The following is a 23,449-nucleotide window of genomic DNA, read 5'->3' on the forward strand; positions in this document are numbered from 1 at the left end:
GTTTACAACTTGAAAATCAGGTATGACTGAAGCACTTTTTGGCACTTGTCCTTCTACAGACAAACTATTTTCTTCGTGCAGTCAGACAAGCACTGTTTATTTTCTCCGCTAAGGCTGCAGAGGTGAATTTTCTATTTGTGGGTTGCAGGTCTGAACCCCAAATAGCCCATACTTTGTGAGAAAGAATGATGCTGTAGACAAGCATTGTGTAAATGTACACAATCTGTGTCCCAATAGTCATCGGGCAAAGGGCATACACACTTATCCATGCACAACCACATGGACGTCAAGGACAGGCGAGTTGGATGGTGGGTATGATACTAGTTTGTAAAAGTGCACCATCGACGAGGATGGGATTTGAACCCATGCGTGCAGAGCACAATGGATTAGCAGTCCATCGCCTTAACCACTCAGCCACCTCGTCTCAATAAAAAATGACATCTAACGCTATAATTTTTTCAGCTCTGGTCAAAGCCCTGTGCGCAAAACACGGCTCATCTTTTCAGGATAGCAAAGTGCACTTTTTGGACAGAAAAGAAGAACGCGCACCTTTTGTTCACACAAGAAAAATCATTTGCAAGAGGCCTGACAGAGGACACCTTAATCATCCCACTGGAGCACACCTACCTAAACAAGGGCCTTCTACACCATGCCATCAACACGCCATGCTGTATTTTTCATCTTTGCTTACATGTTTTGGAATCGTTGCAAACTTTCAGCCAAGCATTTCCACAATTAACATCTGCCTTTTAGGGTCACTTAGCTAGACTGTGGGCTGAACTATGCAGATTACTTCTACTTTTAGGGAGACTCAAGCCAGTATAGACATGAGGCGAGGGCACATCTTCTTACTGTCCTACCAATCCCATTATACCTTATGCCTCACACTGGCACCTGCCAGTCACAGACAGGAGGTTTACAACTTGAAAATCAGGTATGACTGAAGCACTTTTTGGCACTTGTCCTTCTACAGACAAACTATTTTCTTCGTGCAGCCAGACAAGCACTGTTTATTTTCTCTGCTAAGGCTGCAGAGGTGAATTTTCTATTTGTGGGTTGCAGGTCTGAACCCCAAATGTCCCACACTTTGTGAGAAAGAATGATGCTGCAGACAAGCATTTTGTAAATGTACACAATCTGTGTCCCAATAGTCATCGGGCAAAGGGCATACACACTTATCCATGCACAACCACATGGACGTCAAGGACAGGCGAGTTGGATGGTGGGTATGATACTAGTTTGTAAAAGTGCACCATCGACGAGGATGGGATTTGAACCCATGCGTGCAGAGCACAATGGATTAGCAGTCCATCGCCTTAACCACTCGGCCACCTCATCTCAAAAAAACATGATATCTAACGCTATCATTTTTTCAGCTCTGGTCAAAGCCCTGTGCGCAAAACACGGCTCATCTTTTCAGGATAGCAAAGTGCACTTTTTGGACAGAAAAGAAGAACGCGCACCTTTTGTTCACACAAGAAAAATCATTTGCAAGAGGCCTAACAGAGGACACCTTAATCATCCCACTGGAGCACACCTACCTAAACAAGTGCCTTCTACACCATACCATCAACACACCATGCTGTATTTTTCATCTTTGCTTACATCTTTTGGAATCGTTGCAAACTTTCAGCCAAGCATTTCCACAATTAACATCTGCCTTTTAGGGTCACTTAGCTAGACTGTGGGCTGAACTATGCAGATTACTTCTACTTTTAGGGAGACTCAAGCCAGTATGAACATGAGGCGAGGGCACATCTTCTTACTGTCCTACCAATCCCATTATACCTTATGCCTCACACTGGCACCTGCCAGTCACAGACAGGAGGTTTACAACTTGAAAATCAGGTATGACTGAAGCACTTTTTGGCACTTGTCCTTCTACAGACAAACTATTTTCTTCGTGCAGTCAGACAAGCACTGTTTATTTTCTCCGCTAAGGCTGCAGAGGTGAATTTTCTATTTGTGGGTTGCAGGTCTGAACCCCGAATTGCCCATACTTTGTGAGAAAGAATGATGCTGTAGACAAGCATTGTGTAAATGTACACAATCTGTGTCCCAATAGTCATCGGGCAAAGGGCATACACACTTATCCATGCACAACCACATGGACGTCAAGGACAGGCGAGTTGGATGGTGGGTATGATACTAGTTTGTAAAAGTGCACCATCGACGAGGATGGGATTTGAACCCATGCGTGCAGAGCACAATGGATTAGCAGTCCATCGCCTTAACCACTCAGCCACCTCGTCTCCATAAAATATGACATCTAACGCTATCATTTTCTCAGCTATGGTCAAAGCCCTGTGCGCATGTGCGGAAAACACGGCTCATCTTTTCAGGATAGCAAAGTGCACTTTTTGGACAGAAAAGAAGAACACGCACCTTTTGTTCACACAAGAAAAATCATTTGTAAGAGGCCTGACAGAGGACACCTTAATCATCCCACTGGAGCACACCTACCTAAACAAGGGCCTTCTACACCATACCATCAACACGCCATGCTGTATTTTTCATCTTTGCTTACATCTTTTGGAATCGTTGCAAACTTTCAGCCAAGCATTTCCACAATTAACATCTGCCTTTTAGGGTCACTTAGCTTGACTGTGGGCTGAACTATGCAGATTACTTCTACTTTTAGGGAGACTCAAGCCAGTATGAACATGAGGCGAGGGCACATCTTCTTACTGTCCTACCATTCCCATTATACCTTATGCCTCACACTGGCACCTGCCAGTCACAGACAGGAGGTTTACAACTTGAAAATCAGGTATGACTGAAGCACTTTTTGGCACTTGTCCTTCTACAGACAAACTATTTTCTTCGTGCAGTCAGACAAGCACTGTTTATTTTCTCCGCTAAGGCTGCAGAGGTGAATTTTCTATTTGTGGGTTGCAGGTCTGAACCCCAAATAGCCCATACTTTGTGAGAAAGAATGATGCTGTAGACAAGCATTGTGTAAATGTACACAATCTGTGTCCCAATAGTCATCGGGCAAAGGGCATACACACTTATCCATGCACAACCACATGGACGTCAAGGACAGGCGAGTTGGATGGTGGGTATGATACTAGTTTGTAAAAGTGCACCATCGACGAGGATGGGATTTGAACCCATGCGTGCAGAGCACAATGGATTAGCAGTCCATCGCCTTAACCACTCAGCCACCTCGTCTCAATAAAAAATGACATCTAACGCTATAATTTTTTCAGCTCTGGTCAAAGCCCTGTGCGCAAAACACGGCTCATCTTTTCAGGATAGCAAAGTGCACTTTTTGGACAGAAAAGAAGAACGCGCACCTTTTGTTCACACAAGAAAAATCATTTGCAAGAGGCCTGACAGAGGACACCTTAATCATCCCACTGGAGCACACCTACCTAAACAAGGGCCTTCTACACCATGCCATCAACACGCCATGCTGTATTTTTCATCTTTGCTTACATGTTTTGGAATCGTTGCAAACTTTCAGCCAAGCATTTCCACAATTAACATCTGCCTTTTAGGGTCACTTAGCTAGACTGTGGGCTGAACTATGCAGATTACTTCTACTTTTAGGGAGACTCAAGCCAGTATAGACATGAGGCGAGGGCACATCTTCTTACTGTCCTACCAATCCCATTATACCTTATGCCTCACACTGGCACCTGCCAGTCACAGACAGGAGGTTTACAACTTGAAAATCAGGTATGACTGAAGCACTTTTTGGCACTTGTCCTTCTACAGACAAACTATTTTCTTCGTGCAGCCAGACAAGCACTGTTTATTTTCTCTGCTAAGGCTGCAGAGGTGAATTTTCTATTTGTGGGTTGCAGGTCTGAACCCCAAATGTCCCACACTTTGTGAGAAAGAATGATGCTGCAGACAAGCATTTTGTAAATGTACACAATCTGTGTCCCAATAGTCATCGGGCAAAGGGCATACACACTTATCCATGCACAACCACATGGACGTCAAGGACAGGCGAGTTGGATGGTGGGTATGATACTAGTTTGTAAAAGTGCACCATCGACGAGGATGGGATTTGAACCCATGCGTGCAGAGCACAATGGATTAGCAGTCCATCGCCTTAACCACTCGGCCACCTCATCTCAAAAAAACATGATATCTAACGCTATCATTTTTTCAGCTCTGGTCAAAGCCCTGTGCGCAAAACACGGCTCATCTTTTCAGGATAGCAAAGTGCACTTTTTGGACAGAAAAGAAGAACGCGCACCTTTTGCTCACACAAGAAAAATCATTTTCAAGAGGCCTGACAGAGGACACCTTAATCATCCCACTGGAGCACACCTACCTAAACAAGGGCCTTCTACACCATGCCATCAACACGCCATGCTGTATTTTTCATCTTTGCTTACATCTTTTGGAATCATTGCAAACTTTCAGCCAAGCATTTCCACAATTAACATCTGCCTTTTAGGGTCACTTAGCTAGACTGTGGGCTGAACTATGCAGATTACTTCTACTTTTAGGGAGACTCAAGCCAGTATGAACATGAGGCGAGGGCACATCTTCTTACTGTCCTACCAATCCCATTATACCTTATGCCTCACACTGGCACCTGCCAGTCACAGACAGGAGGTTTACAACTTGAAAATCAGGTATGACTGAAGCACTTTTTGGCACTTGTCCTTCTACAGACAAACTATTTTCTTCGTGCAGTCAGACAAGCACTGTTTATTTTCTCCGCTAAGGCTGCAGAGGTGAATTTTCTATTTGTGGGTTGCAGGTCTGAACCCCAAATAGCCCATACTTTGTGAGAAAGAATGATGCTGTAGACAAGCATTGTGTAAATGTACACAATCTGTGTCCCAATAGTCATCGGGCAAAGGGCATACACACTTATCCATGCACAACCACATGGACGTCAAGGACAGGCGAGTTGGATGGTGGGTATGATACTAGTTTGTAAAAGTGCACCATCGACGAGGATGGGATTTGAACCCATGCATGCAGAGCACAATGGATTAGCAGTCCATCGCCTTAACCACTCGGCCACCTCATCTCCATAAAACATGACATCTAACGCTATCATTTTTTCAGCTATGGTCAAAGCCCTGTGCGCATGTGCGGAAAACACGGCTCATCTTTTCAGGATAGCAAAGTGCACTTTTTGGACAGAAAAGAAGAACGCGCACCTTTTGTTCACACAAGAAAAATCATTTGCAAGAGGCCTGACAGAGGACACCTTAATCATCCCACTGGAGCACACCTACCTAAACAAGGGCCTTCTACACCATACCATCAACACACCATGCTGTATTTTTCATCTTTGCTTACATCTTTTGGAATCGTTGCAAACTTTCAGCCAAGCATTTCCACAATTAACATCTGCCTTTTAGGGTCACTTAGCTAGACTGTGGGCTGAACTATGCAGATTACTTCTACTTTTAGGGAGACTCAAGCCAGTATGAACATGAGGCGAGGGCACATCTTCTTACTGTCCTACCAATCCCATTATACCTTATGCCTCACACTGGCACCTGCCAGTCACAGACAGGAGGTTTACAACTTGAAAATCAGGTATGACTGAAGCACTTTTTGGCACTTGTCCTTCTACAGACAAACTATTTTCTTCGTGCAGTCAGACAAGCACTGTTTATTTTCTCCGCTAAGGCTGCAGAGGTGAATTTTCTATTTGTGGGTTGCAGGTCTGAACCCCAAATAGCCCATACTTTGTGAGAAAGAATGATGCTGTAGACAAGCATTGTGTAAATGTACACAATCTGTGTCCCAATAGTCATCGGGCAAAGAGCATACACACTTATCCATGCACAACCACATGGACGTCAAGGACAGGCGAGTTGGATGGTGGGTATGATACTAGTTTGTAAAAGTGCACCATCGACGAGGATGGGATTTGAACCCATGCGTGCAGAGCACAATGGATTAGCAGTCCATCGCCTTAACCACTCGGCCACCTCGTCTCCATAAAACATGACATCTAACGCTATCATTTTTTCAGCTCTGGTCAAAGCCCTGTGCGCAAAACACGGCTCATCTTTTCAGGATAGCAAAGTGCACTTTTTGGACAAAAAAGAAGAAGGCGCACCTTTTGTTCACACAAGAAAAATCATTTGCAAGAGGCCTGACAGAGGACACCTTAATCATCCCACTGGAGCACACCTACCTAAACAAGGGCCTTCTACACCATGCCATCAACACGCCATGCTGTATTTTTCATCTTTGCTTACATCTTTTGGAATCGTTGCAAACTTTCAGCCAAGCATTTCCACAATTAACATCTGCCTTTTAGGGTCACTTAGCTAGACTGTGGGCTGAACTATGCAGATTACTTCTACTTTTAGGGAGACTCAAGCCAGTATGAACATGAGGCGAGGGCACATCTTCTTACTGTCCTACCAATCCCATTATACCTTATGCCTCACACTGGCACCTGCCAGTCACAGACAGGAGGTTTACAACTTGAAAATCAGGTATGACTGAAGCACTTTTTGGCACTTGTCCTTCTACAGACAAACTATTTTCTTCGTGCAGTCAGACAAGCACTGTTTATTTTCTCCGCTAAGGCTGCAGAGGTGAATTTTCTATTTGTGGGTTGCAGGTCTGAACCCCAAATAGCCCATAGTTTGTGAGAAAGAATGATGCTGTAGACAAGCATTGTGTAAATGTACACAATCTGTGTCCCAACAGTCATCGGGCAAAGAGCATACACACTTATCCATGCACAACCACATGGACGTCAAGGACAGGCGAGTTGGATGGTGGGTATGATACTAGTTTGTAAAAGTGCACCATTGACGAGGATGGGATTTGAACCCATGCGTGCAGAGCACAATGGATTAGCAGTCCATCGCCTTAACCACTCAGCCACCTCGTCTCCATAAAATATGACATCTAACGCTATCATTTTCTCAGCTATGGTCAAAGCCCTGTGCGCATGTGCGGAAAACACGGCTCATCTTTTCAGGATAGCAAAGTGCACTTTTTGGACAAAAAAGAAGAAGGCGCACCTTTTGTTCACACAAGAAAAATCATTTGCAAGAGGCCTGACAGAGGACACCTTAATCATCCCACTGGAGCACACCTACCTAAACAAGGGCCTTCTACACCATGCCATCAACACGCCATGCTGTATTTTTCATCTTTGCTTACATCTTTTGGAATCGTTGCAAACTTTCAGCCAAGCATTTCCACAATTAACATCTGCCTTTTAGGGTCACTTAGCTAGACTGTGGGCTGAACTATGCAGATTACTTCTACTTTTAGGGAGACTCAAGCCAGTATGAACATGAGGCGAGGGCACATCTTCTTACTGTCCTACCAATCCCATTATACCTTATGCCTCACACTGGCACCTGCCAGTCACAGACAGGAGGTTTACAACTTGAAAATCAGGTATGACTGAAGCACTTTTTGGCACTTGTCCTTCTACAGACAAACTATTTTCTTCGTGCAGCCAGACAAGCACTGTTTATTTTCTCTGCTAAGGCTGCAGAGGTGAATTTTCTATTTGTGGGTTGCAGGTCTGAACCCCAAATGTCCCACACTTTGTGAGAAAGAATGATGCTGCAGACAAGCATTTTGTAAATGTACACAATCTGTGTCCCAATAGTCATCGGGCAAAGGGCATACACACTTATCCATGCACAACCACATGGACGTCAAGGACAGGCGAGTTGGATGGTGGGTATGATACTAGTTTGTAAAAGTGCACCATCGACGAGGATGGGATTTGAACCCATGCGTGCAGAGCACAATGGATTAGCAGTCCATCGCCTTAACCACTCGGCCACCTCATCTCAAAAAAACATGATATCTAACGCTATCATTTTTTCAGCTCTGGTCAAAGCCCTGTGCGCAAAACACGGCTCATCTTTTCAGGATAGCAAAGTGCACTTTTTGGACAGAAAAGAAGAACGCGCACCTTTTGCTCACACAAGAAAAATCATTTTCAAGAGGCCTGACAGAGGACACCTTAATCATCCCACTGGAGCACACCTACCTAAACAAGGGCCTTCTACACCATGCCATCAACACGCCATGCTGTATTTTTCATCTTTGCTTACATCTTTTGGAATCATTGCAAACTTTCAGCCAAGCATTTCCACAATTAACATCTGCCTTTTAGGGTCACTTAGCTAGACTGTGGGCTGAACTATGCAGATTACTTCTACTTTTAGGGAGACTCAAGCCAGTATGAACATGAGGCGAGGGCACATCTTCTTACTGTCCTACCAATCCCATTATACCTTATGCCTCACACTGGCACCTGCCAGTCACAGACAGGAGGTTTACAACTTGAAAATCAGGTATGACTGAAGCACTTTTTGGCACTTGTCCTTCTACAGACAAACTATTTTCTTCGTGCAGTCAGACAAGCACTGTTTATTTTCTCCGCTAAGGCTGCAGAGGTGAATTTTCTATTTGTGGGTTGCAGGTCTGAACCCCAAATAGCCCATACTTTGTGAGAAAGAATGATGCTGTAGACAAGCATTGTGTAAATGTACACAATCTGTGTCCCAATAGTCATCGGGCAAAGGGCATACACACTTATCCATGCACAACCACATGGACGTCAAGGACAGGCGAGTTGGATGGTGGGTATGATACTAGTTTGTAAAAGTGCACCATCGACGAGGATGGGATTTGAACCCATGCATGCAGAGCACAATGGATTAGCAGTCCATCGCCTTAACCACTCGGCCACCTCATCTCCATAAAACATGACATCTAACGCTATCATTTTTTCAGCTATGGTCAAAGCCCTGTGCGCATGTGCGGAAAACACGGCTCATCTTTTCAGGATAGCAAAGTGCACTTTTTGGACAGAAAAGAAGAACGCGCACCTTTTGTTCACACAAGAAAAATCATTTGCAAGAGGCCTGACAGAGGACACCTTAATCATCCCACTGGAGCACACCTACCTAAACAAGGGCCTTCTACACCATACCATCAACACACCATGCTGTATTTTTCATCTTTGCTTACATCTTTTGGAATCGTTGCAAACTTTCAGCCAAGCATTTCCACAATTAACATCTGCCTTTTAGGGTCACTTAGCTAGACTGTGGGCTGAACTATGCAGATTACTTCTACTTTTAGGGAGACTCAAGCCAGTATGAACATGAGGCGAGGGCACATCTTCTTACTGTCCTACCAATCCCATTATACCTTATGCCTCACACTGGCACCTGCCAGTCACAGACAGGAGGTTTACAACTTGAAAATCAGGTATGACTGAAGCACTTTTTGGCACTTGTCCTTCTACAGACAAACTATTTTCTTCGTGCAGTCAGACAAGCACTGTTTATTTTCTCCGCTAAGGCTGCAGAGGTGAATTTTCTATTTGTGGGTTGCAGGTCTGAACCCCAAATAGCCCATACTTTGTGAGAAAGAATGATGCTGTAGACAAGCATTGTGTAAATGTACACAATCTGTGTCCCAATAGTCATCGGGCAAAGAGCATACACACTTATCCATGCACAACCACATGGACGTCAAGGACAGGCGAGTTGGATGGTGGGTATGATACTAGTTTGTAAAAGTGCACCATCGACGAGGATGGGATTTGAACCCATGCGTGCAGAGCACAATGGATTAGCAGTCCATCGCCTTAACCACTCGGCCACCTCGTCTCCATAAAACATGACATCTAACGCTATCATTTTTTCAGCTCTGGTCAAAGCCCTGTGCGCAAAACACGGCTCATCTTTTCAGGATAGCAAAGTGCACTTTTTGGACAAAAAAGAAGAAGGCGCACCTTTTGTTCACACAAGAAAAATCATTTGCAAGAGGCCTGACAGAGGACACCTTAATCATCCCACTGGAGCACACCTACCTAAACAAGGGCCTTCTACACCATGCCATCAACACGCCATGCTGTATTTTTCATCTTTGCTTACATCTTTTGGAATCGTTGCAAACTTTCAGCCAAGCATTTCCACAATTAACATCTGCCTTTTAGGGTCACTTAGCTAGACTGTGGGCTGAACTATGCAGATTACTTCTACTTTTAGGGAGACTCAAGCCAGTATGAACATGAGGCGAGGGCACATCTTCTTACTGTCCTACCCAGGGGCGGACATACGGCCGTGCAGGCCGTGCCGCCGCACGAGGGCCCCTGAAGTTCCGTTTTCTTCAGGGGCCCATGGCATTAAGTACTTTTTTTTTTTTTTTTTAATATTTTTTTTTTTTTTTATTATTTTATTCCCGGGGGCCCCCCGACTCCTATCCTCCCTCCCTCCCTCACCTCGGGGGCCCCCTCCCGATATGCGCGGCGGGAGAGCGAGCGAGCGGCAAATGCAGGAAGGGCTCTCCAGGCATCCGCTAGAGGCCCAGCCGCTTGGTCTCCAATATGTCTCCAGTTGGAGACATATTGGAGACTCAGCGGCTGGGCCTCTAGCGGATGCCTGGAGAGCCCTGAAGACTTCCTGCATTTGCCGCTCACTCTCCCGCCGCGCATATCGGGAGGGGGCCCCCCGAGGTGAGGAAGGAAGGGAGGGAGGGAGGATAGGAGTCGGGCCCCCCACCCGGATAGCTACCCACCCGGCTACCTACCCACCCGGCTACCTACCTACCCACCCGACTACCTAACCACCCACCAGGCTTCCTACCTACCTACCCACCCGGCTACCTACCCACCCACCAGGCTTCCTACCTAACCACCCACCCAACTACCTAACCACCCACCCGGCTACCTACCCACCCGGCTACCTACCCACCCACCAGGCTTCCTACCTAACCACCCACTCAACTACCTAACCACCCACCCGGCTACCTACCCACCCGGCTACCTACCCACCCGGCTACCTACCTACCTACCCGGCTACCTACCTAACCACCCACCCGGCTACCTACCTAACCACCCACCCGGCTACCTACCGGGCTAGTTACCAACCCACCCACCAGGCTACCTACCCACCCACCCGGCTACCCGGCTACCTACCTAACCACCCACCCGGCTACCTACCTAACCACCCACCTGGCTACCTACCTAACCACCCACCCGGCTACCTACCGGGCTAGTTACCAACCCACCCACCAGGTTACCTACCCACCCACCAGGCTACCTACCTACCCACCCACCAGGCTACCTACCCACCCACCAGGCTTCCTACCTACCCACCCGGCTACCTACCTACCCACCAGGCTACCTACCCACCCACCAGGCTACCTACCTACCCACCCACCAGGCTACCTACCCACCCACCAGGCTTCCTACCTACCCACCCGGCTACCTACCTACCCACCCGGCTACCTACCCACCCACCAGGCTTCCTACCTACCCACCCGGCTACCTACCTAACCACCCACCCGGCTACCTACCTACCCACCCACCCGGCTACCCACCCACCAGGCTTCCTACCTAACCACCCACCCGGCTACCTACCTAACCACCCACCCGGCTACCTACCGGGCTAGTTACCAGCCCACCCACCAGGCTACCTACCCACCCACCCGGCTACCCACGCACCCACCAGGCTACCTACCTACCCACCCACCGGGCTACCTACCTACCTACCGGGCTAGTTACCCACCCACCCACCAGGCTACCTACCCACCCAGCTACCTACCCACCCACCCACCAGGCTACCTACCCACCCACCCACCAGGCTACCAACCCACCCACTCAACCAGGCTACCAACCCACCCACCCACTCACCCACCCACTAGGCTACCTATCCACCCAACCACCCATGGGAGCTGCGCGCCGGATGGAGGCTGGGACAGGAGGTCTGCTGCTGCAGGTGAGTAAATGTTTTTGTTTTATTTATATTAGCAGGTGTATGTTCTGGGCAGGTCTGCCACATGATTGCATGTATTTTCTTCGCAAATCTGCCGACATGATTGCATGTATTTTCTGGGCATATCTGCCGACATGATTGCACGTATTTTCTGGGCATATCTGCCGACTTGTTTGCACGTATTTTCTGGGCATATCTGCCGACTTGATTGCATGTATTTTCTGGGCATATCTGCCGACTTGTTTGCACGTATTTTCTGGGCATATCTGCCGACTTGTTTGCACGTATTTTCTGGGCATATCTGCCGACTTGATTGCACGTATTTTCTGGGCATATCTGCCGACTTGATTGCACGTATTTTCTGGGCATATCTGCCGACTTGATTGCACATATTTTCTGGGCATATCTGCCGACATGATTGCACGTATTTTCTGGGCATATCTGCCGACATGATTGCACGTATTTTCTGGGCATATATGTGTATTTTCTTGAGAAAACCTGCACAATTATGTGAATTTTCTGGGGAAAGGGTCACCAAAACTTGGGCCCACTGTCTTTGCGTTGCACTTTTCAAGGGAACCTGAGGTGAGAATAATATTGAGGCTGCCATATTTCTCTCCTTTTAAGCAATACCAGTTGCCTGGCTGCCGTGCTGGTCCTCTGCCTCTTATTCTTTCAACCATAGACCCTGAACAAGCATGCAGCAGGTCAGGGGTTTCTGACAATATTGTCAGAACTGAGAAGATTAGCTGCATGCTTGTTGCTGGTGTAATTCAGTTTATTACTGCAGCCAAATAGATCAGCAGGGCCGCCAGGCAACTAGTATTGTTTAAAAGGAAATAAACCCTCACCCCGGGTTCGCTTTAAGTTACAGTTAGCTCCGCCCTCATCCGGTCATTGCCACGCCCATTTTTTTGCCGCGGCGCTACGCGCCGCAGGTTCTATCCGCTATTTTTTGCCGCGGCGCGCTGTGCGCGCCGCAGGTCATAGGGGGCCCACAATTACAATTTTGCACAGGGGCCCACTGCTGGCTGTGTCCGCCACTGGTCCTACCAATCCCATTATACCTTATGCCTCACACTGGCACCTGCCAGTCACAGACAGGAGGTTTACAACTTGAAAATCAGGTATGACTGAAGCACTTTTTGGCACTTGTCCTTCTACAGACAAACTATTTTCTTCGTGCAGCCAGACAAGCACTGTTTATTTTCTCCGCTAAGGCTGCAGAGGTAAATTTTCTATTTGTGGGTTGCAGGTCTGAACCCCGAATTGCCCATACTTTGTGAGAAAGAATGATGCTGTAGACAAGCATTGTGTAAATGTACACAATCTGTGTCCCAATAGTCATCGGGCAAAGGGCATACACACTTATCCATGCACAACCACATGGACGTCAAGGACAGGCGAGTTGGATGGTGGGTATGATACTAGTTTGTAAAAGTGCACCATCGACGAGGATGGGATTTGAACCCATGCGTGCAGAGCACAATGGATTAGCAGTCCATCGCCTTAACCACTCGGCCACCTCGTCTCCATAAAATATGACATCTAACGCTATCATTTTCTCAGCTATGGTCAAAGCCCTGTGCGCATGTGCGGAAAACACGGCTCATCTTTTCAGGATAGCAAAGTGCACTTTTTGGACAGAAAAGAAGAACGCGCACCTTTTGTTCACACAAGAAAAATCATTTGTAAGAGGCCTGACAGAGGACACCTTAATCATCCCACTGGAGCACACCTACCTAAACAAGGGCCTTCTACACCATACCATCAACACGCCATGCTGTATTTTTCATCTTTGCTTACATCTTTTGGAATCGTTGCAAACTTTCAGCCAAGCATTTCCACAATTAACATCTGCCTTTTAGGGTCACTTAGCTAGACTGTGGGCTGAACTATGCAGATTACTTCTACTTTTAGGGAGACTCAAGCCAGTATGAACATGAGGTGAGGGCACATCTTCTTACTGTCCTACCAATCCCATTATACCTTATGCCTCACACTGGCACCTGCCAGTCACAGACAGGAGGTTTACAACTTGAAAATCAGGTATGACTGAAGCACTTTTTGGCACTTGTCCTTCTACAGACAAACTATTTTCTTCGTGCAGTCAGACAAGCACTGTTTATTTTCTCCGCTAAGGCTGCAGAGGTGAATTTTCTATTTGTGGGTTGCAGGTCTGAACCCCAAATAGCCCATACTTTGTGAGAAAGAATGATGCTGTAGACAAGCATTGTGTAAATGTACACAATCTGTGTCCCAATAGTCATCGGGCAAAGGGCATACACACTTATCCATGCACAACCACATGGACGTCAAGGACAGGCGAGTTGGATGGTGGGTATGATACTAGTTTGTAAAAGTGCACCATCGACGAGGATGGGATTTGAACCCATGCGTGCAGAGCACAATGGATTAGCAGTCCATCGCCTTAACCACTCAGCCACCTCGTCTCAATAAAAAATGACATCTAACGCTATAATTTTTTCAGCTCTGGTCAAAGCCCTGTGCGCAAAACACGGCTCATCTTTTCAGGATAGCAAAGTGCACTTTTTGGACAGAAAAGAAGAACGCGCACCTTTTGTTCACACAAGAAAAATCATTTGCAAGAGGCCTGACAGAGGACACCTTAATCATCCCACTGGAGCACACCTACCTAAACAAGGGCCTTCTACACCATGCCATCAACACGCCATGCTGTATTTTTCATCTTTGCTTACATGTTTTGGAATCGTTGCAAACTTTCAGCCAAGCATTTCCACAATTAACATCTGCCTTTTAGGGTCACTTAGCTAGACTGTGGGCTGAACTATGCAGATTACTTCTACTTTTAGGGAGACTCAAGCCAGTATAGACATGAGGCGAGGGCACATCTTCTTACTGTCCTACCAATCCCATTATACCTTATGCCTCACACTGGCACCTGCCAGTCACAGACAGGAGGTTTACAACTTGAAAATCAGGTATGACTGAAGCACTTTTTGGCACTTGTCCTTCTACAGACAAACTATTTTCTTCGTGCAGCCAGACAAGCACTGTTTATTTTCTCTGCTAAGGCTGCAGAGGTGAATTTTCTATTTGTGGGTTGCAGGTCTGAACCCCAAATGTCCCACACTTTGTGAGAAAGAATGATGCTGCAGACAAGCATTTTGTAAATGTACACAATCTGTGTCCCAATAGTCATCGGGCAAAGGGCATACACACTTATCCATGCACAACCACATGGACGTCAAGGACAGGCGAGTTGGATGGTGGGTATGATACTAGTTTGTAAAAGTGCACCATCGACGAGGATGGGATTTGAACCCATGCGTGCAGAGCACAATGGATTAGCAGTCCATCGCCTTAACCACTCGGCCACCTCATCTCAAAAAAACATGATATCTAACGCTATCATTTTTTCAGCTCTGGTCAAAGCCCTGTGCGCAAAACACGGCTCATCTTTTCAGGATAGCAAAGTGCACTTTTTGGACAGAAAAGAAGAACGCGCACCTTTTGCTCACACAAGAAAAATCATTTTCAAGAGGCCTGACAGAGGACACCTTAATCATCCCACTGGAGCACACCTACCTAAACAAGGGCCTTCTACACCATGCCATCAACACGCCATGCTGTATTTTTCATCTTTGCTTACATCTTTTGGAATCATTGCAAACTTTCAGCCAAGCATTTCCACAATTAACATCTGCCTTTTAGGGTCACTTAGCTAGACTGTGGGCTGAACTATGCAGATTACTTCTACTTTTAGGGAGACTCAAGCCAGTATGAACATGAGGCGAGGGCACATCTTCTTACTGTCCTACCAATCCCATTATACCTTATGCCTCACACTGGCACCTGCCAGTCACAGACAGGAGGTTTACAACTTGAAAATCAGGTATGACTGAAGCACTTTTTGGCACTTGTCCTTCTACAGACAAACTATTTTCTTCGTGCAGTCAGACAAGCACTGTTTATTTTCTCCGCTAAGGCTGCAGAGGTGAATTTTCTATTTGTGGGTTGCAGGTCTGAACCCCAAATAGCCCATACTTTGTGAGAAAGAATGATGCTGTAGACAAGCATTGTGTAAATGTACACAATCTGTGTCCCAATAGTCATCGGGCAAAGGGCATACACACTTATCCATGCACAACCACATGGACGTCAAGGACAGGCGAGTTGGATGGTGGGTATGATACTAGTTTGTAAAAGTGCACCATCGACGAGGATGGGATTTGAACCCATGCATGCAGAGCACAATGGATTAGCAGTCCATCGCCTTAACCACTCGGCCACCTCATCTCCATAAAACATGACATCTAACGCTATCATTTTTTCAGCTATGGTCAAAGCCCTGTGCGCATGTGCGGAAAACACGGCTCATCTTTTCAGGATAGCAAAGTGCACTTTTTGGACAAAAAAGAAGAAGGCGCACCTTTTGTTCACACAAGAAAAATCATTTGCAAGAGGCCTGACAGAGGACACCTTAATCATCCCACTGGAGCACACCTACCTAAACAAGGGCCTTCTACACCATGCCATCAACACGCCATGCTGTATTTTTCATCTTTGCTTACATCTTTTGGAATCATTGCAAACTTTCAGCCAAGCATTTCCACAATTAACATCTGCCTTTTAGGGTCACTTAGCTAGACTGTGGGCTGAACTATGCAGATTACTTCTACTTTTAGGGAGACTCAAGCCAGTATGAACATGAGGCGAGGGCACATATTCTTACTGTCATACCAATCCCATTATACCTTATGCCTCACACTGGCACCTGCCAGTCACAGACAGGAGGTTTACAACTTGAAAATCAGGTATGACTGAAGCACTTTTTGGCACTTGTCCTTCTACAGACAAACTATTTTCTTCGTGCAGCCAGACAAGCACTGTTTATTTTCTCCGCTAAGGCTGCAGAGGTGAATTTTCTATTTGTGGGTTGCAGGTCTGAACCCCAAATGTCCCACACTTTGTGAGAAAGAATGATGCTGCAGACAAGCATTTTGTAAATGTACACAATCTGTGTCCCAATAGTCATCGGGCAAAGGGCATACACACTTATCCATGCACAACCACATGGACGTCAAGGACAGGCGAGTTGGATGGTGGGTATGATACTAGTTTGTAAAAGTGCACCATCGACGAGGATGGGATTTGAACCCATGCGTGCAGAGCACAATGGATTAGCAGTCCATCGCCTTAACCACTCGGCCACCTCATCTCAAAAAAACATGATATCTAACGCTATCATTTTTTCAGCTCTGGTCAAAGCCCTGTGCGCAAAACACGGCTCATCTTTTCAGGATAGCAAAGTGCACTTTTTGGACAGAAAAGAAGAACGCGCACCTTTTGCTCACACAAGAAAAATCATTTTCAAGAGGCCTGACAGAGGACACCTTAATCATCCCACTGGAGCACACCTACCTAAACAAGGGCCTTCTACACCATGCCATCAACACGCCATGCTGTATTTTTCATCTTTGCTTACATCTTTTGGAATCATTGCAAACTTTCAGCCAAGCATTTCCACAATTAACATCTGCCTTTTAGGGTCACTTAGCTAGACTGTGGGCTGAACTATGCAGATTACTTCTACTTTTAGGGAGACTCAAGCCAGTATGAACATGAGGCGAGGGCACATCTTCTTACTGTCCTACCAATCCCATTATACCTTATGCCTCACACTGGCACCTGCCAGTCACAGACAGGAGGTTTACAACTTGAAAATCAGGTATGACTGAAGCACTTTTTGGCACTTGTCCTTCTACAGACAAACTATTTTCTTCGTGCAGTCAGACAAGCACTGTTTATTTTCTCCGCTAAGGCTGCAGAGGTGAATTTTCTATTTGTGGGTTGCAGGTCTGAACCCCAAATAGCCCATACTTTGTGAGAAAGAATGATGCTGTAGACAAGCATTGTGTAAATGTACACAATCTGTGTCCCAATAGTCATCGGGCAAAGGGCATACACACTTATCCATGCACAACCACATGGACGTCAAGGACAGGCGAGTTGGATGGTGGGTATGATACTAGTTTGTAAAAGTGCACCATCGACGAGGATGGGATTTGAACCCATGCATGCAGAGCACAATGGATTAGCAGTCCATCGCCTTAACCACTCGGCCACCTCATCTCCATAAAACATGACATCTAACGCTATCATTTTTTCAGCTATGGTCAAAGCCCTGTGCGCATGTGCGGAAAACACGGCTCATCTTTTCAGGATAGCAAAGTGCACTTTTTGGACAAAAAAGAAGAAGGCGCACCTTTTGTTCACACAAGAAAAATCATTTGCAAGAGGCCTGACAGAGGACACCTTAATCATCCCACTGGAGCACACCTACCTAAACAAGGGCCTTCTACACCATGCCATCAACACGCCATGCTGTATTTTTCATCTTTGCTTACATCTTTTGGAATCATTGCAAACTTTCAGCCAAGCATTTCCACAATTAACATCTGCCTTTTAGGGTCACTTAGCTAGACTGTGGGCTGAACTATGCAGATTACTTCTACTTTTAGGGAGACTCAAGCCAGTATGAACATGAGGCGAGGGCACATATTCTTACTGTCATACCAATCCCATTATACCTTATGCCTCACACTGGCACCTGCCAGTCACAGACAGGAGGTTTACAACTTGAAAATCAGGTATGACTGAAGCACTTTTTGGCACTTGTCCTTCTACAGACAAACTATTTTCTTCGTGCAGCCAGACAAGCACTGTTTATTTTCTCCGCTAAGGCTGCAGAGGTGAATTTTCTATTTGTGGGTTGCAGGTCTGAACCCCAAATGGCCCATACTTTGTAAAAAAGAATGATGCTGCAGACAAGCATTGTGTAAATGTACACAATCTGTGTCCCAATAGTCATCGGGCAAAGGGCATACACACTTATCCATGCACAACCACATGGACGTCAAGGACAGGCGAGTTGGATGGTGGGTATGATACTAGTTTGTAAAAGTGCACCATCGACGAGGATGGGATTTGAACCCATGCGTGCAGAGCACAATGGATTAGCAGTCCATCGCCTTAACCACTCGGCCACCTCGTCTCAATAAAACATGACATCTAACGCTATCATTTTTTCAGCTCTGGTCAAAGCCCTGTGCGCAAAACACGGCTCATCTTTTCAGGATAGCAAAGTGCACTTTTTGGACAGAAAAGAAGAACGCGCACCTTTTGTTCACACAAGAAAAATCATTTGCAAGAGGCCTGACAGAGGACACCTTAATCATCCCACTGGAGCACACCTACCTAAACAAGGGCCTTCTACACCATACCATCAACACACCATGCTGTATTTTTCATCTTTGCTTACATCTTTTGGAATCGTTGCAAACTTTCAGCCAAGCATTTCCACAATTAACATCTGCCTTTTAGGGTCACTTAGCTAGACTGTGGGCTGAACTATGCAGATTACTTCTACTTTTAGGGAGACTCAAGCCAGTATAGACATGAGGCGAGGGCACATCTTCTTACTGTCCTACCAATCCCATTATACCTTATGCCTCACACTGGCACCTGCCAGTCACAGACAGGAGGTTTACAACTTGAAAATCAGGTATGACTGAAGCACTTTTTGGCACTTGTCCTTCTACAGACAAACTATTTTCTTCGTGCAGTCAGACAAGCACTGTTTATTTTCTCCGCTAAGGCTGCAGAGGTGAATTTTCTATTTGTGGGTTGCAGGTCTGAACCCCAAATAGCCCATACTTTGTGAGAAAGAATGATGCTGTAGACAAGCATTGTGTAAATGTACACAATCTGTGTCCCAATAGTCATCGGGCAAAGAGCATACACACTTATCCATGCACAACCACATGGACGTCAAGGACAGGCGAGTTGGATGGTGGGTATGATACTAGTTTGTAAAAGTGCACCATCGACGAGGATGGGATTTGAACCCATGCGTGCAGAGCACAATGGATTAGCAGTCCATCGCCTTAACCACTCGGCCACCTCGTCTCCATAAAACATGACATCTAACGCTATCATTTTTTCAGCTCTGGTCAAAGCCCTGTGCGCAAAACACGGCTCATCTTTTCAGGATAGCAAAGTGCACTTTTTGGACAAAAAAGAAGAAGGCGCACCTTTTGTTCACACAAGAAAAATCATTTGCAAGAGGCCTGACAGAGGACACCTTAATCATCCCACTGGAGCACACCTACCTAAACAAGGGCCTTCTACACCATGCCATCAACACGCCATGCTGTATTTTTCATCTTTGCTTACATCTTTTGGAATCGTTGCAAACTTTCAGCCAAGCATTTCCACAATTAACATCTGCCTTTTAGGGTCACTTAGCTAGACTGTGGGCTGAACTATGCAGATTACTTCTACTTTTAGGGAGACTCAAGCCAGTATGAACATGAGGCGAGGGCACATCTTCTTACTGTCCTACCAATCCCATTATACCTTATGCCTCACACTGGCACCTGCCAGTCACAGACAGGAGGTTTACAACTTGAAAATCAGGTATGACTGAAGCACTTTTTGGCACTTGTCCTTCTACAGACAAACTATTTTCTTCGTGCAGTCAGACAAGCACTGTTTATTTTCTCCGCTAAGGCTGCAGAGGTGAATTTTCTATTTGTGGGTTGCAGGTCTGAACCCCAAATAGCCCATACTTTGTGAGAAAGAATGATGCTGTAGACAAGCATTGTGTAAATGTACACAATCTGTGTCCCAATAGTCATCGGGCAAAGAGCATACACACTTATCCATGCACAACCACATGGACGTCAAGGACAGGCGAGTTGGATGGTGGGTATGATACTAGTTTGTAAAAGTGCACCATCGACGAGGATGGGATTTGAACCCATGCGTGCAGAGCACAATGGATTAGCAGTCCATCGCCTTAACCACTCGGCCACCTCGTCTCCATAAAACATGACATCTAACGCTATCATTTTTTCAGCTCTGGTCAAAGCCCTGTGCGCAAAACACGGCTCATCTTTTCAGGATAGCAAAGTGCACTTTTTGGACAAAAAAGAAGAAGGCGCACCTTTTGTTCACACAAGAAAAATCATTTGCAAGAGGCCTGACAGAGGACACCTTAATCATCCCACTGGAGCACACCTACCTAAACAAGGGCCTTCTACACCATGCCATCAACACGCCATGCTGTATTTTTCATCTTTGCTTACATCTTTTGGAATCGTTGCAAACTTTCAGCCAAGCATTTCCACAATTAACATCTGCCTTTTAGGGTCACTTAGCTAGACTGTGGGCTGAACTATGGAGATTACTTCTACTTTTAGGGAGACTCAAGCCAGTATGAACATGAGGCGAGGGCACATCTTCTTACTGTCCTACCAATCCCATTATACCTTATGCCTCACACTGGCACCTGCCAGTCACAGACAGGAGGTTTACAACTTGAAAATCAGGTATGACTGAAGCACTTTTTGGCACTTGTCCTTCTACAGACAAACTATTTTCTTCGTGCAGCCAGACAAGCACTGTTTATTTTCTCCGCTAAGGCTGCAGAGGTGAATTTTCTATTTGTGGGTTGCAGGTCTGAACCCCAAATGGCCCATACTTTGTAAAAAAGAATGATGCTGCAGACAAGCATTGTGTAAATGTACACAATCTGTGTCCCAATAGTCATCGGGCAAAGGGCATACACACTTATCCATGCACAACCACATGGACGTCAAGGACAGGCGAGTTGGATGGTGGATATGATACTAGTTTGTAAAAGTGCACCATCGACGAGGAGGAGATTTGAACCCATGCGTGCAGAGCACAATGGATTAGCAGTCCATCGCCTTAACCACTCGGCCACCTCATCTCAGTAAAACATGACATCTAACGCTATCATTTTTTCAGCTCTGGTCAAAGCCCTGTGCGCAAAACACGGCTCATCTTTTCAGGATAGCAAAGTGCACTTTTTGGACAGAAAAGAAGAACGCGCACCTTTTGTTCACACAAGAAAAATCATTTGCAAGAGGCCTGACAGAGGACACCTTAATCATCCCACTGGAGCACACCTACCTAAACAAGGGCCTTCTACACCATGCCATCAACACGCCATGCTGTATTTTTCATCTTTGCTTACATCTTTTGGAATCGTTGCAAACTTTCAGCCAAGCATTTCCACAATTAACATCTGCCTTTTAGGGTCACTTAGCTAGACTGTGGGCTGAACTATGCAGATTACTTCTACTTTTAGGGAGACTCAAGCCAGTATGAACATGAGGTGAGGGCACATCTTCTTACTGTCCTACCAATCCCATTATACCTTATGCCTCACACTGGCACCTGCCAGTCACAGACAGGAGGTTTACAACTTGAAAATCAGGTATGACTGAAGCACTTTTTGGCATTTGTCCTTCTACAGACAAACTATTTTCTTCGTGCAGCCAGACAAGCACTGTTTATTTTCTCCGCTAAGGCTGCAGAGGTGAATTTTCTATTTGTGGGTTGCAGGTCTGAACCCCAAATAGCCCATACTTTGTGAGAAAGAATGATGCTGTAGACAAGCATTGTGTAAATGTACACAATCTGTGTCCCAATAGTCATCGGGCAAAGGGCATACACACTTATCCATGCACAACCACATGGACGTCAAGGACAGGCGAGTTGGATGGTGGGTATGATACTAGTTTGTAAAAGTGCACCATCGACAAGGATGGGATTTGCACCCATGCGTGCAGAGCACAATGGATTAGCAGTCCATCGCCTTAACCACTCGGCCACCTCGTCTCAATAAAACATGACATCTAACGCTATCATTTTTTCAGCTCTGGTCAAAGCCCTGTGCGCAAAACACGGCTCATCTTTTCAGGATAGCAAAGTGCACTTTTTGGACAGAAAAGAAGAACGCGCACCTTTTGTTCACACAAGAAAAATCATTTGCAAGAGGCCTGACAGAGGACACCTTAATCATCCCACTGGAGCACACCTACCTAAACAAGGGCCTTCTACACCATACCATCAACACACCATGCTGTATTTTTCATCTTTGCTTACATCTTTTGGAATCGTTGCAAACTTTCAGCCAAGCATTTCCACAATTAACATCTGCCTTTTAGGGTCACTTAGCTAGACTGTGGGCTGAACTATGCAGATTACTTCTACTTTTAGGGAGACTCAAGCCAGTATAGACATGAGGCGAGGGCACATCTTCTTACTGTCCTACCAATCCCATTATACCTTATGCCTCACACTGGCACCTGCCAGTCACAGACAGGAGGTTTACAACTTGAAAATCAGGTATGACTGAAGCACTTTTTGGCACTTGTCCTTCTACAGACAAACTATTTTCTTCGTGCAGTCAGACAAGCACTGTTTATTTTCTCCGCTAAGGCTGCAGAGGTGAATTTTCTATTTGTGGGTTGCAGGTCTGAACCCCAAATAGCCCATACTTTGTGAGAAAGAATGATGCTGTAGACAAGCATTGTGTAAATGTACACAATCTGTGTCCCAATAGTCATCGGGCAAAGGGCATACACACTTATCCATGCACAACCACATGGACGTCAAGGACAGGCGAGTTGGATGGTGGGTATGATACTAGTTTGTAAAAGTGCACCATCGACAAGGATGGGATTTGCACCCATGCGTGCAGAGCACAATGGATTAGCAGTCCATCGCCTTAACCACTCGGCCACCTCGTCTCCATAAAACATGACATCTAACGCTATCATTTTTTCAGCTCTGGTCAAAGCCCTGTGCGCAAAACACGGCTCATCTTTTCAGGATAGCAAAGTGCACTTTTTGGACAAAAAAGAAGAAGGCGCACCTTTTGTTCA

The 23,449-nt window shown here is 45.9% G+C and overlaps 23 non-coding genes across 23 annotated transcripts; all 23 read right to left on the reverse strand.

The window, feature by feature from the left end:
* Positions 1 to 342: 342 nt before the first annotated feature.
* On the reverse strand, positions 343 to 424 carry TRNAS-GCU (transfer RNA serine (anticodon GCU)). The gene has a single exon. It is a non-coding gene; the product is annotated as a tRNA-Ser (tRNA).
* Positions 425 to 1,256: 832 nt separating this feature from the next.
* Positions 1,257 to 1,338, reverse strand: TRNAS-GCU (transfer RNA serine (anticodon GCU)). The gene has a single exon. It is a non-coding gene; the product is annotated as a tRNA-Ser (tRNA).
* An 832-nt stretch (positions 1,339 to 2,170) lies between these two features.
* On the reverse strand, positions 2,171 to 2,252 carry TRNAS-GCU (transfer RNA serine (anticodon GCU)). Its single transcript has one exon. It is a non-coding gene; the product is annotated as a tRNA-Ser (tRNA).
* Positions 2,253 to 3,092: 840 nt separating this feature from the next.
* Positions 3,093 to 3,174, reverse strand: TRNAS-GCU (transfer RNA serine (anticodon GCU)). Its single transcript has one exon. It is a non-coding gene; the product is annotated as a tRNA-Ser (tRNA).
* Positions 3,175 to 4,006: 832 nt separating this feature from the next.
* On the reverse strand, positions 4,007 to 4,088 carry TRNAS-GCU (transfer RNA serine (anticodon GCU)). The gene has a single exon. It is a non-coding gene; the product is annotated as a tRNA-Ser (tRNA).
* An 832-nt stretch (positions 4,089 to 4,920) lies between these two features.
* On the reverse strand, positions 4,921 to 5,002 carry TRNAS-GCU (transfer RNA serine (anticodon GCU)). The gene has a single exon. It is a non-coding gene; the product is annotated as a tRNA-Ser (tRNA).
* Positions 5,003 to 5,842: 840 nt separating this feature from the next.
* On the reverse strand, positions 5,843 to 5,924 carry TRNAS-GCU (transfer RNA serine (anticodon GCU)). Its single transcript has one exon. It is a non-coding gene; the product is annotated as a tRNA-Ser (tRNA).
* Positions 5,925 to 6,756: 832 nt separating this feature from the next.
* TRNAS-GCU (transfer RNA serine (anticodon GCU)) lies at positions 6,757 to 6,838 on the reverse strand. Its single transcript has one exon. It is a non-coding gene; the product is annotated as a tRNA-Ser (tRNA).
* Positions 6,839 to 7,678: 840 nt separating this feature from the next.
* Positions 7,679 to 7,760, reverse strand: TRNAS-GCU (transfer RNA serine (anticodon GCU)). Its single transcript has one exon. It is a non-coding gene; the product is annotated as a tRNA-Ser (tRNA).
* Positions 7,761 to 8,592: 832 nt separating this feature from the next.
* On the reverse strand, positions 8,593 to 8,674 carry TRNAS-GCU (transfer RNA serine (anticodon GCU)). The gene has a single exon. It is a non-coding gene; the product is annotated as a tRNA-Ser (tRNA).
* An 840-nt stretch (positions 8,675 to 9,514) lies between these two features.
* TRNAS-GCU (transfer RNA serine (anticodon GCU)) lies at positions 9,515 to 9,596 on the reverse strand. Its single transcript has one exon. It is a non-coding gene; the product is annotated as a tRNA-Ser (tRNA).
* Positions 9,597 to 13,154: 3,558 nt separating this feature from the next.
* TRNAS-GCU (transfer RNA serine (anticodon GCU)) lies at positions 13,155 to 13,236 on the reverse strand. Its single transcript has one exon. It is a non-coding gene; the product is annotated as a tRNA-Ser (tRNA).
* An 840-nt stretch (positions 13,237 to 14,076) lies between these two features.
* TRNAS-GCU (transfer RNA serine (anticodon GCU)) lies at positions 14,077 to 14,158 on the reverse strand. Its single transcript has one exon. It is a non-coding gene; the product is annotated as a tRNA-Ser (tRNA).
* An 832-nt stretch (positions 14,159 to 14,990) lies between these two features.
* Positions 14,991 to 15,072, reverse strand: TRNAS-GCU (transfer RNA serine (anticodon GCU)). The gene has a single exon. It is a non-coding gene; the product is annotated as a tRNA-Ser (tRNA).
* Positions 15,073 to 15,904: 832 nt separating this feature from the next.
* Positions 15,905 to 15,986, reverse strand: TRNAS-GCU (transfer RNA serine (anticodon GCU)). The gene has a single exon. It is a non-coding gene; the product is annotated as a tRNA-Ser (tRNA).
* Positions 15,987 to 16,826: 840 nt separating this feature from the next.
* TRNAS-GCU (transfer RNA serine (anticodon GCU)) lies at positions 16,827 to 16,908 on the reverse strand. The gene has a single exon. It is a non-coding gene; the product is annotated as a tRNA-Ser (tRNA).
* Positions 16,909 to 17,740: 832 nt separating this feature from the next.
* TRNAS-GCU (transfer RNA serine (anticodon GCU)) lies at positions 17,741 to 17,822 on the reverse strand. Its single transcript has one exon. It is a non-coding gene; the product is annotated as a tRNA-Ser (tRNA).
* An 840-nt stretch (positions 17,823 to 18,662) lies between these two features.
* Positions 18,663 to 18,744, reverse strand: TRNAS-GCU (transfer RNA serine (anticodon GCU)). The gene has a single exon. It is a non-coding gene; the product is annotated as a tRNA-Ser (tRNA).
* Positions 18,745 to 19,576: 832 nt separating this feature from the next.
* TRNAS-GCU (transfer RNA serine (anticodon GCU)) lies at positions 19,577 to 19,658 on the reverse strand. Its single transcript has one exon. It is a non-coding gene; the product is annotated as a tRNA-Ser (tRNA).
* An 832-nt stretch (positions 19,659 to 20,490) lies between these two features.
* TRNAS-GCU (transfer RNA serine (anticodon GCU)) lies at positions 20,491 to 20,572 on the reverse strand. The gene has a single exon. It is a non-coding gene; the product is annotated as a tRNA-Ser (tRNA).
* Positions 20,573 to 21,404: 832 nt separating this feature from the next.
* Positions 21,405 to 21,486, reverse strand: TRNAS-GCU (transfer RNA serine (anticodon GCU)). The gene has a single exon. It is a non-coding gene; the product is annotated as a tRNA-Ser (tRNA).
* An 832-nt stretch (positions 21,487 to 22,318) lies between these two features.
* Positions 22,319 to 22,400, reverse strand: TRNAS-GCU (transfer RNA serine (anticodon GCU)). The gene has a single exon. It is a non-coding gene; the product is annotated as a tRNA-Ser (tRNA).
* Positions 22,401 to 23,232: 832 nt separating this feature from the next.
* On the reverse strand, positions 23,233 to 23,314 carry TRNAS-GCU (transfer RNA serine (anticodon GCU)). Its single transcript has one exon. It is a non-coding gene; the product is annotated as a tRNA-Ser (tRNA).
* Between the last annotated feature and the right edge of the window lie 135 nt (positions 23,315 to 23,449).

Source organism: Hyperolius riggenbachi, chromosome 3 (assembly GCF_040937935.1).
Source record: "Hyperolius riggenbachi isolate aHypRig1 chromosome 3, aHypRig1.pri, whole genome shotgun sequence".
In the NCBI taxonomy this organism is placed as follows: Eukaryota; Metazoa; Chordata; class Amphibia; order Anura; family Hyperoliidae; genus Hyperolius; species Hyperolius riggenbachi.